Genomic DNA, 10,474 nt, shown 5'->3' with positions numbered 1-10,474 from the left:
CTTGCTCACTGAGAAACTTTTCAGGTTTTCTTTGCAGGATAAAGGTTCACACGTTAATTCTAGTGAGGGCTCTGGCTTGTTGCAGCTCAAAGAGAGAGCTGGATGTGTTTGTGTCTGGAGGTGGGACTCTGCTCTCTGGGTATTGTCATTTTATTTTATTTTTTATCTCCCTGCCATTGCTCTTCATTGCAAAGGTATTTTGAGGAAACCTTCTGCCTGGAGGTTTGTAACAGTAAGCAGAGGAGTTTCTGTCCCCCCTCTTTTCTAGGCATTTGGAATCCTCACACAGGCTTCAGGGAGGGCAGAAATAAGCCAGCTTTTCCTGGTGAGGGCTCTCTGCTCCCACTTGTAGTTTGGAGGGGAAGAGTGGCCTTTGTGCAGTTCTCCAAGCAGAAGAGGAGGCAGGTGAGAAATTACTAGGACATAGCTATGGTGCTCTAACTGATAATACTTGTACATTAAGTCCCCAAGATCAATGTTGAGCTTGTTTTCGAGGTAAGAGTGTAGGAATAATAATTTCTGAGATAAATTAATGCTGCTTCTCCTCTGCTTTGAGTGCAGCAGGATGCTGAAGGCAGCAGAAACTAAGCACTAAACCACACATGCGTGCTATCCAAGAAAACTAGAAATACTGTAGAATAATCAAATAAGAGGATCTATTTTCCCCATTAAGGAATGAAATCTAACTCTTCAAAACAACTCAAGAGACCAAAGTGTTGTTGTGTGCATGGGTTGTTATGACTCTGTGAGTTTGCAGTGCAGTAAAACAGCCCTTGGGAAATAGCTGTTTTCTAGCTCTGCTGTCTTTCCAGAACCAGACAAGTGCTGAGCTGTTACTGTTACATTCGTGCTTCATGCCAGGTGTTTTATGAAGATACTTTGGCTAATTTGGATCACTGCACTTTGCCACAGTGCTACAGCAAGGAAGAAGTTTTGTGCTGGCTCTGCATCAGTATTCAAAGGGAATTATTAAGGGAATAATATTTCTTAGAAGTTTCCTATTAGGCCGTAGGGGAGTTTGGCAAGAGTGCTAGTGCTACAGGAGCTCTAAACCTACTGTGGCAGTGGCATGTGAATGCAATAATGCTGTTAGATTTTCACTACAAGCAACAAACAAAAATCCAAGTCTATGAGCAGATTCATTATACTGTGTATGTCACAGTACTCTGTACACTAAAATTTTACTGTATTTGGCTTATTTCTGCTTGTACAAATACCCTTGTCTTATTACTTGGTCCTTTTTTCCTCCTTAAGGAGATGCTTTAGAAACACTTTGAGATCTTGCTGATGCTACTCCTATAAAAGGAAGCTCTGATGGTGAAATGCCTGTGAATTTACTTTTACCCCCTGCAAAGTAGGGAGTGCCGTTTATTCAGTGCCCAGTATACCAAGTGTGGAAGTTAAATATAAAAGGTACAACATTAACCCATTTGAATTTTTATTTCCACCATAATGAACTTAATGGTGAAATGGAACAATTTCTCAAAGGTCTCTGCTGAGCTTTGCAAGCACATGGAGATGTGTATCAGATGTGTATTTTGATGCAGTATCAAAAGCAGAAGAATATCTTTGTTCATAGCTGTTCCTCTCTATAACCAAGAAGGACAAAAGGGGTTGTTGTTTTGTTTTGTTTTGTTTTGTTTGGGTTTTTTTTGTTTTGGGTTGTTTTTGTTTTTTAATTACAACTTGAAGTCAGAATACACTCTGCTGGGCTGTGATAAATGTTTGCTCTTTCTTCCCACTTGCACAGAACTGGTGAAGTTCCCCAGGGCTTTGAATCTACCAGTCTGTTAAGCCTCAAATACATCTGTGAGTACTTTTAGTTTTTTGTTAATAATTTCAACCAACAAATCCTTCATGGAGGAGAGCTTCAGTCATGACTTGCTATAAAATGTTGTTTTGCTTTATACTGAAGAAAAAAGTTGTCATGGGCTGAGACACTGTTAAATTTCTGGACGGCTCATGGCCACTGTTTCAATGCCCTTTCTGAATTTAAGTAGTATTTTGTAAATGATACATTTAGCAACAAAGAAGTTACATTGCTACTCTAAATGCTCAGAGGAGTCTGATCTTTTACCCATTTTAAGACACAAAATAAGCTATGGGAAAAAAAATTCCTGTTTTCTAAGGACTAAGTTCAGTAAAAATATACTGAGTTCTACTTTCCGGTACACTGTTGAGCCCCCTTAGGTTTATCTTAATTAAATCCAACATTAAATCAAGCCCGTTCATTTCTTTTTCTGGTGCATGGCATGAAGAGAAGTGATGGAAGATGAAGTTAGATGCATTGCAAGGCTGAAGCTTAATTGCAGATTCAGGGGGTCCAAAGCAGAGCATCAGCAGGGCTGAGCAGCTCTCTCTTCATGGTAGGACATCACTGTGCCCTTCTCTGAATGAGGGCCCATTAGTGTTAAGAGAAAAAATTAACTGTTCCATGAAGTTTTCCTGTACAGGTTTTAGAAAACCTTTCCCAAGTGTAATGTTGCTGAAATAACATCTCGGTCTATATGTGCAACTCAGAGGTTATATAAGCAAATTAATGTTACACCACAGTGACCATGGTAGCATTTAGCAGAGGGAAACCCCGTAAATAGCAGAAGGAAAAAATTACTTGCAATAACTCATTGAACACATCAGTAGAAAATTGGGTTATTTTCACTTGGTTTGCTCTCTCAGCTTTCATATGCCTCATAGCCACTGTTTGCTTTAAATGTCTTCCCCTTGTACACAAACCTTTCCATCTCCAAATACCAAGAAAGGGGCGTAATCCTATCACTTAGTGTACAGTGATTTACTATTGCTGGTGTAGCCTTTCTAACACAGGCATCTTAGTATTCTTGCCACTTGAATATCTTTGTGAGGTCCAGAATGCTTCTAAAAAGTTGATTTTCAGTGGTGAAGAAGTTTCAGATTTTTTATGAAGGCAGTAGAGATATCTTTGAAAGTGTGTGTTGCATCAGCAGAAGGGTAAATGCTCTAAAACCAGGCTTGAAATCAATTCAGACCCTGTCCTGTTTCAGCTGTCAGATGAAGCTGTGGAGTGGTTCAGCCTGGTCAGTCTGGATGGAGTATTGGGAATATGCACACTCCAGTGAAGTACATGTAAGAGTGATGCTGTGTTGATTCAGTTAAATGAAATCCCCCAAACACCAAAATAATTCCTACCCAAAAAAAACCCCACTCAAAACAAAAAAACAAACAAACAAAAGCCAAAAACATTTTATTGCTTGGGAGGCTTCAGTAGCTGAAAGGAAGCAGCAGGAGTGGCTAAAGCCAGCTGAAGTGACTGAACCTAGTAAGTCTGGAGATTCACCCAGGCTCTGAAGATCTGAGCTGCACACATGTGGAGAGGAGCAGGAGTCTACAAACAGGACTTGTGCCCTGCAGGATTTGGTTTCTACCTCTACTCAGCATGGTCCTGTGGTGTCTCTCAAGGTTTTGATGGTGCCTGTTGATGCTGAGAGCAGGGCTACTGCCCAGGATGGAGGTGGGGAGAGCAGCAGCCCACCTGGGAGCCCTGGCAGCACTGGGCTCTGCTCAAGGGTTTCCTCACCAAGGGGAATTCCCAGTCAAGCTGTGCACACAGCTCTGCAAAACACTCCCTGCAACATCCCTGCAGCCTAAGGGCTCAGCCCTGGATTTCTCCATATACAGACCCAAGGATCAGTGTCTTTTTACATGTGTCACAGCAGAGTGTCAGGGAGTGTGGTTTTGCTGCCAGCCCCTTGTGGACCCTTCTTCAAGTCTCATGCAAATGTATTTTCTGAGCTCTTGCTTTCCACACATCTCTGAGGTCTTGATCTGCCACCTTACAAAGCTCCAAAACCAGGGCAAGTTCCAAGATGCTTCCCCACAGGCTTTACTGGAAACCCAAAACATTGCTCTGAGGAAAAATTATGCTGTTGGAGGCAGTCTGGGTTGATGACAGCGCAATTCTTCCTGTGTTTCTGTTTGCCTTTGCTCATTCTCTTCCTTTTTCCCAAGGTTGTGCTTCAACCTCTTGTGAGACTGCTGTGGTTTATTAGAGGAGTGCAATGGCAGCAGCAGAGCTTTAGCACTGTATAAATATGAGTACAGGGGCTCACAGAGCACCTTCAGTGTTTTGGAACTAATGAAATGCCTTTCCCCAGGATTCTATCCTAAAAATACGGCCAAAGAATGGACATCGGAGAGGATATGCCTCTGCATGGTCATCACAAGTTGCTGCAGGTTGAACAAACACTTTTGTCACACCAGTGCACTACTACGTAGACCTCTGGGGGGTCTTTCACATTGTCACAGTGTTGGATACAGTGATGGTAACAGTGGCAAGAGCTTTTGTGAAAGGCAGTATTGTGATCTGACAGCAAAACCTGTCCTAAGGTATTCATTAAATTGTTCCAGGCAGCGGGGCAGCCTATGATTATGTCAAACAGGGGAGCGAATTGTATGCTCTGCTTTCCCGGTATGCACGAACTTAATCTGCAAGTCTGCCTGGGAAGGTTAAACACAGACAGCTTTGTTTAGGGGAACTCCAAAGTGGCAGAGCCCATCGCCCCAGCGGGTCACCTGTGGGGCAGTGCCTGTGCCAGACGTCTGTGCTGGTGTGGGAATGCTTTCCGTGGGTGCAGGCTGCAGCTGAGCTTGTCCAAGGGGTTCCCTCAGATGTCAGAACAATTGGATGTTCCCAGCAGATGCAATGCTATCTGGAGCTCAAGCTCACATCTCTACTTCTGGAAAGTGCTCCCCAAAACAGAAGCTGGAGTTCCCCAGGAAGCAGCTGCATGGGGAACTCTGGGCTCCTCCTGCAGGAGAAACCAAGCTCCAGGAAGTGTTTGGGGGGGGGGGGGGGGGGGGGGGGGGTTGACACGGGAAGGACAGGTTTTACAAGAATAATGAGCCTTGTGGGAGTTCTACACCTTACACAGAAATTACCCACCAGGGTATTCCTTAACCCTGCCAGAAAGAGTTGCTGGTAGAGTCAGGTTTGAGAATAACCCTTGTGGTCATGTAATGCAGAGTGGGACACCAACATGCAGGGCTCCTGATGGCTCAAAGAGTGAGCCAGGTACTGGGAGCAGGACAGAGCAAAGGGCCCACAGGGCTCCACAGAGCTGAACACCATAATGCCTGGGTTGTGGCTTCTACAAGACACACTGCTTGTGAGCACTTTTGCTTCTTACTGCTAGATTTTGTGACTTTGCTGGCAGTCTTTTGATTTTTTTTTTTTCTGCAGCTTGTAAAGACGATTGTTTGAAAAAAAAAACCCCAACCTTCATCTAAAAATAAATCTGTAGTCCTTGCAGTTAAAAAAAAAATCCAAACCAAAAAGACCCTAATAAAACAGCTGACATTAAAACAAGACCTGGATGCATTACAATAGTTCAGAAATCAGATAAGAATGTCCAAAATGTAACTAACTTAAAATTGCTTTGTAGGCAGGTTCACCTCATATTTTTGCCTGAGGCATAGAGATAGCAGCTGACATGACTTCTCAGCATTTTGGATTGACCACGCTGCTTTTCCCTGCTGCTGCTCCAATTTATCAGCTTTGTTAAAAGATCAAAGCATTTAGTACAAACAAGTTGAAGCTGGAAACAGCCTCAACTTCTTGCATGTTTATTTTCTCTGTTAATGAGAAGAATGACCTAATCCAAAATTATTATCACTTCTTTAAAAAAATTCACAATGGAGAAATCATTAAGTTGCTTTGCAAGTAGAAAAGCAGTTCAAAAATGGATGCAGAGGCTGCAGAGTCAAGGTTTGCCAAACAGAATCCAATCGGCAAAATCAACAGTCCAGAGAGCTAAGAAAAGAAGGGGAGAGGAAAAAAAAAAAAAAAGAAAAGAAAGAAAGAAAAGAGCCATTCCAGCACAGAAGATGCAAAAATGCCTAGAAGCTTCATGATCTCAACTCAGCCCAGAAAAGGAACCAGCAAAGAGCAGCTGTTTGACAGCTCTGAACCATGAGGGAAGTGAGCATGAGTAACTGGCCAGCTCAGAATATACTGGTAGACATGATGAGTGACAGGGATTAGGGACCTGGGAAAACTTCCAGGAGAAGAAATTCCAAGGTCCCATCTTGGCAGTCACCTGTTTGGGCGAGAAATAAAAAGAGCCAGAATTTACAGATCACAGTTTATCTGGTCCTGCGAAAAGTTTCATGAGTTTTAAGAGAGAAAGAAGCAGCACATTGCCATGCCCAGGCTACTGCAGGTGCTCAAGGGATTGCCTGGGAGCAGACCTGGATTACTGCACCGTTTTTGCTTGTGCTAAAGGTGCTGCTGCCCTGCACTGCTGCAGGGCTATCGTCAGCAAAGAGGAATGGCAAAAATCCATGGCAATTTGCAGTAATTTAGATAAAGCAGAATTAAGGAAAGATCACATTCCTACTCGAGTTCGGGTTGTGTTAAGCAAACACTGCCCCTTCCTTTCCTCTCTTCATCTGTAATAAGAGCTTTGTATTGCCTTTTGGGCACTGAAGGGATCTTTATTTTTCATTTACTCAAGAAAAGGAATCAGATGACCTTGGTGACAGCTATCAAGTCATGTTTTTGAGACCACATGCTGAGTGGCAATGCTAGGATCTCCACCAGCACTATCAATTTTCACTGCTTATTGCTGAGGAAGTAAGCACACAAGCTGCTCTGTGCTGGCCACAGCAGGACTCTCAATCCCTGTAGCACACCAGAAAAATTGCGTTTTAAAGAAAAATGCCACAGATGCTTCAACTGGTAGGCCTGAGAGCCAGCTGTCCCATGCTGGGGGTAAAGAATAACTGGTCAATGTAACCAGAACAGGCAGCAGGGTGGTACCAGGTACCCTCTTTAAAGCATCTGAAACACTTCAAGCTCCCCATGGGTCCCCAAAGAAAGCCAGGGGAAGGAGGCAGGCAATGGAATGAGCGAGCAGCCCCCATTTAGGTCGGCTAGCACCTGCACTGTCCTTTCCTGGTTAGATCTTCATTTAGAACAGGTCAAAGTGTGCCTGGGCCTTATATGATGGCACTTACCTTCTGGGGTGTGAGAACTTAGTGTTCTGACCACAGGAGAAAATACCAAGGCTGCAGTTGCCTGCTTGCACTATAAAATGGATTTGCCAAGGGCATGGGGGGGGGGGGGGGGGGGGGGGGGTAACACAAAAGAGCTGCAAGTAAACAATTGTGTAGTAAATAAGAAATGTGTAACTACTTTTAAATTCATGACTTCTTGCTGATACCTGGTTATTCTAGCTGAATGCTTACTTGGCACCATGGATGGTGTGAGCCCCAAATCCCTCCCTTGTAGCCAAGAGGAGATTCTCAGTCTTCTCTCTGCCATATTGCCTTCCTATGAGGGCAGCACAGATTCCAATCCCAAAATCAGTGTCCAGCCATGCTGGAGAAGTTACTACTGCTAGTTTCACATAAGCAAGTCATGCAACACCCTGGGAAGGGATCCTGCAGAGGAAAACAGCCAGTGCAGAGACCCATGCAGCCACACATCTCTGAGGTTTTATCACAGACCAGCTGTAACTCCGTCCTGTGGCTCACATATGTGTTGATGATTGGAATGATCTAAGTTTCCCCTGGCAGGAAGCTAGAATGCATGCTCCAGGGACTGTGCTGCACTGGGAGCTACAGTAAGGGGGGAAAACCACAAAATTATTTTAAAAATGTGTTTGTGATCCAAATTAAACTACCAGCCTGGAGATACTAGAGATAACAGGTGCCTTGCCCAGTGCCTTAATTCAGTGCCTTATGGGTGACTGAACCCCACTCAGCTCAGCATCCTGACACTTTTTAGCTGGGAGAACTGGAGTGCCAACTGCATCTTAAAAAAAAAAAAAAAAAAAAACAAACACCACAATATCACTGCTAGCTATCTGTCCTTTTCCATATTTCTATGTATGTCTGTCTCTATGGGCAGCAACTGAACACTTCCGTTTTGCATATCAATATAATTTCACTTTTCTTTCACTTAAAATTTGTTTCAGTTTGAGGTGGCTGATGTCAGGCTGGCTGGCAAGCTACCAGTATCTCATTCTCCAGGGAACAGCAACCCCAGATGGGACTGTGCAAGCAGGGGCCACCAGCTGCAGCAAGGTCCATGTGGATGCAGGACATCCTGCTCCAAGCTGTGAGGGCTGGTTTGAAACAGAAAAAAGCAACTGGAAACTGGAGTAATGCTGGCAAAGCCCAGGACAGGGAGCACCCAAATCCTGACTGCCTCCAAAATTATAATCCTTCCCTTCCCTTCCCTTCCCTTCCCTTCCCTTCCCTTCCCTTCCCTTCCCTTCCCTTCCCTTCCCTTCCCTTCCCTTCCCTTCCCTTCCCTTCCCTTCCCTTCCCTTCCCTTCCCTTCCCTTCCCTTCCCTTCCCTTCCCTTCCCTTCCCTTCCTTTCCCTTCCCTTCCCTTCCCTTCCCTTTTCTATGGGCTGAATCTGTGTGTCACCTCATGTGAGAGCTTCAGATATCCTTACAGGTGTTGGCACAGCAATTAATTTGCTAATTAATATTATTCTGTTAATTATATACCTACAATGGGTTTTCCTAAAATACCAGATGCTGCTATGTAAACACCACAGTTATCTAGATAGGTTATCTCACACCCTTCCTCCCCCTCTTTCCCATTTGTCTCCATCTTGTGATGCCCCAAATGCTGGTGGATGCTGGGCATCCTTACACCCATGGATGCTTGGGATAACACAGTTCTGGAGCTGTGAGGTAGAAGGGAAGCTACTGGGTGTAACTCAGAAAAGAAATGTTGCAACTCTTAGAAATTAATGATGTAGTACCAAGTAGGGCAAGATTGTTTTGAAATAGGAAATAATTGTTATTGCATACTAAGCTGGTTATGCATCCAGGTTGAGATGTACAGAGTGGGTGGGCTGCACTCAGCTGGGAGGAGCAGGGCACACAGCCAGCCCCGGACAATGTATGTGTTTGTGTGCCTGGTGGCAAGCAAATCCGTCACCCTCTTCGGAGAGTGCTGCAAATGGGAGTGGGCTCTGCCAGATGGCAGACATCCGGAAAGGCACAAGGAGACAGCACAGTATGAGCACAGTGTGTGTGGCAGTGAGCACACTGGGGCTGTCCACTGATAGAAACGTGCAAATCACAGCCCTGGACAGAGCTTGGGGAACACTGACAAAGGCAGACCCCAAATCCCCAGACTCCTCTGAGAAACTGAAAATTCAGGATGACAGTCCAGATCAATCTCATCTTCTGAGGTTGCCCAAATCTGGAGGAAATGCAAGCCTAGATGTGGCTGAGCTAGTCTCGGTGCAGAGCACAGAGAAGGGCTGAAGGAAGGGGAAGGGGAAGGGGAAGGGGAAGGGGAAGGGGAAGGGGAAGGGGAAGGGGAAGGGGAAGGGAAGGGAAGGGAAGGGAAGGGAAGGGAAGGGAAGGGAAGGGAAGGGAAGGGAAGGGAAGGGAAGGGAAGGGAAGGGAAGGGAAGGGAAGGGAAGGGAAGGGAAGGGAAGGGAAGGGAAGGGAAGGGAAGGGAAGGGAAGGGAAGGGAATTAGCTCTGGAGCTAATTAGAGTCTGGATTATAATCTGCAGCATTTTTCTCTCTATAAACCTGTCTATGCACAAGACAGAATAAAATTTGAAAATGAGAAAGCACAAGGAGTGCAAGTATGCTTCCTTTTCCACCCCCAGCCTCCTTTGCTTGTCACTCTCCCTTGGCAGCCACAGGATAAGGTATCCTAGAGCAGCTGAATGCCAATGTGGAATAGGGAGGGGGAATTTTTATGTAGCTGTTTTCTCAGTTGCATCATGCTACTACTCCCAAAAATGGAATTCCATGAAATGAAGACAAGAATGACTGGAAGAAAAGAAAGCGCTTTTTTTTTTTTTTTTTTTGGGTTTGTTTTGGTTTCTTGTGGGATTTTTGGTTTTTTTCTCTGCAGCATCCAGTCGGTATTTGACTAATTTTCTTGCTTTTTTACAAAACTTTTTGGGTTTTTTTTTTCTCTCTCAAGGCAGGCTGAGGAAATATCAACATGGGACTTGTGCCTCCTCCCCTGCCTGGCCTGCCTCAGCTCAGCACACGGGTGGGCACGGATGAGCTGCAGCTCCTTGGGGAGAGGGTACTTACCTGAGACTTCCAGCTAAGGCAACAAGCCTCTGTGCAACACACTGTATCACACCTCTGTGTGATAAATTGGGCTAGTCATTTAGCTTCACATATCCTTTCGTTTTATTCTTATCTCATATGAGCCCAAATAAGAGAAGGCTGAGACATCTGTCTTGATCCAACCAAAAACTGATAGCTCAGAAGAGCTGATTTAGTTTACACCAAGAAACTAACCTGTTAGTCAAACCAGTAAATGTTTTTGAAGCCAGCCAGTTTCTCTGAGTTCCACTTTATTCCAAAAACAAAAAGACCTTGCAAAAACACCAGAATTTGGGTGTTGGTCTGTGACATATTTTAACATCATCTGTGCAGCAGCTCTTGAGACAATGTTGGGTGTGTGTTTGTGTCAGAGATCGACAGAAAAGTGCTTTGTAAAG

Source organism: Chamaea fasciata, unplaced genomic scaffold (assembly GCF_029207755.1).
Source record: "Chamaea fasciata isolate MVZ Bird 193981 ecotype frontalis unplaced genomic scaffold, bChaFas1.0.hap1 SCAF_1, whole genome shotgun sequence".
Classification (NCBI taxonomy): domain Eukaryota; kingdom Metazoa; phylum Chordata; class Aves; order Passeriformes; family Sylviidae; genus Chamaea; species Chamaea fasciata.
Note: the sequence above shows the minus strand (reverse complement) of the source record.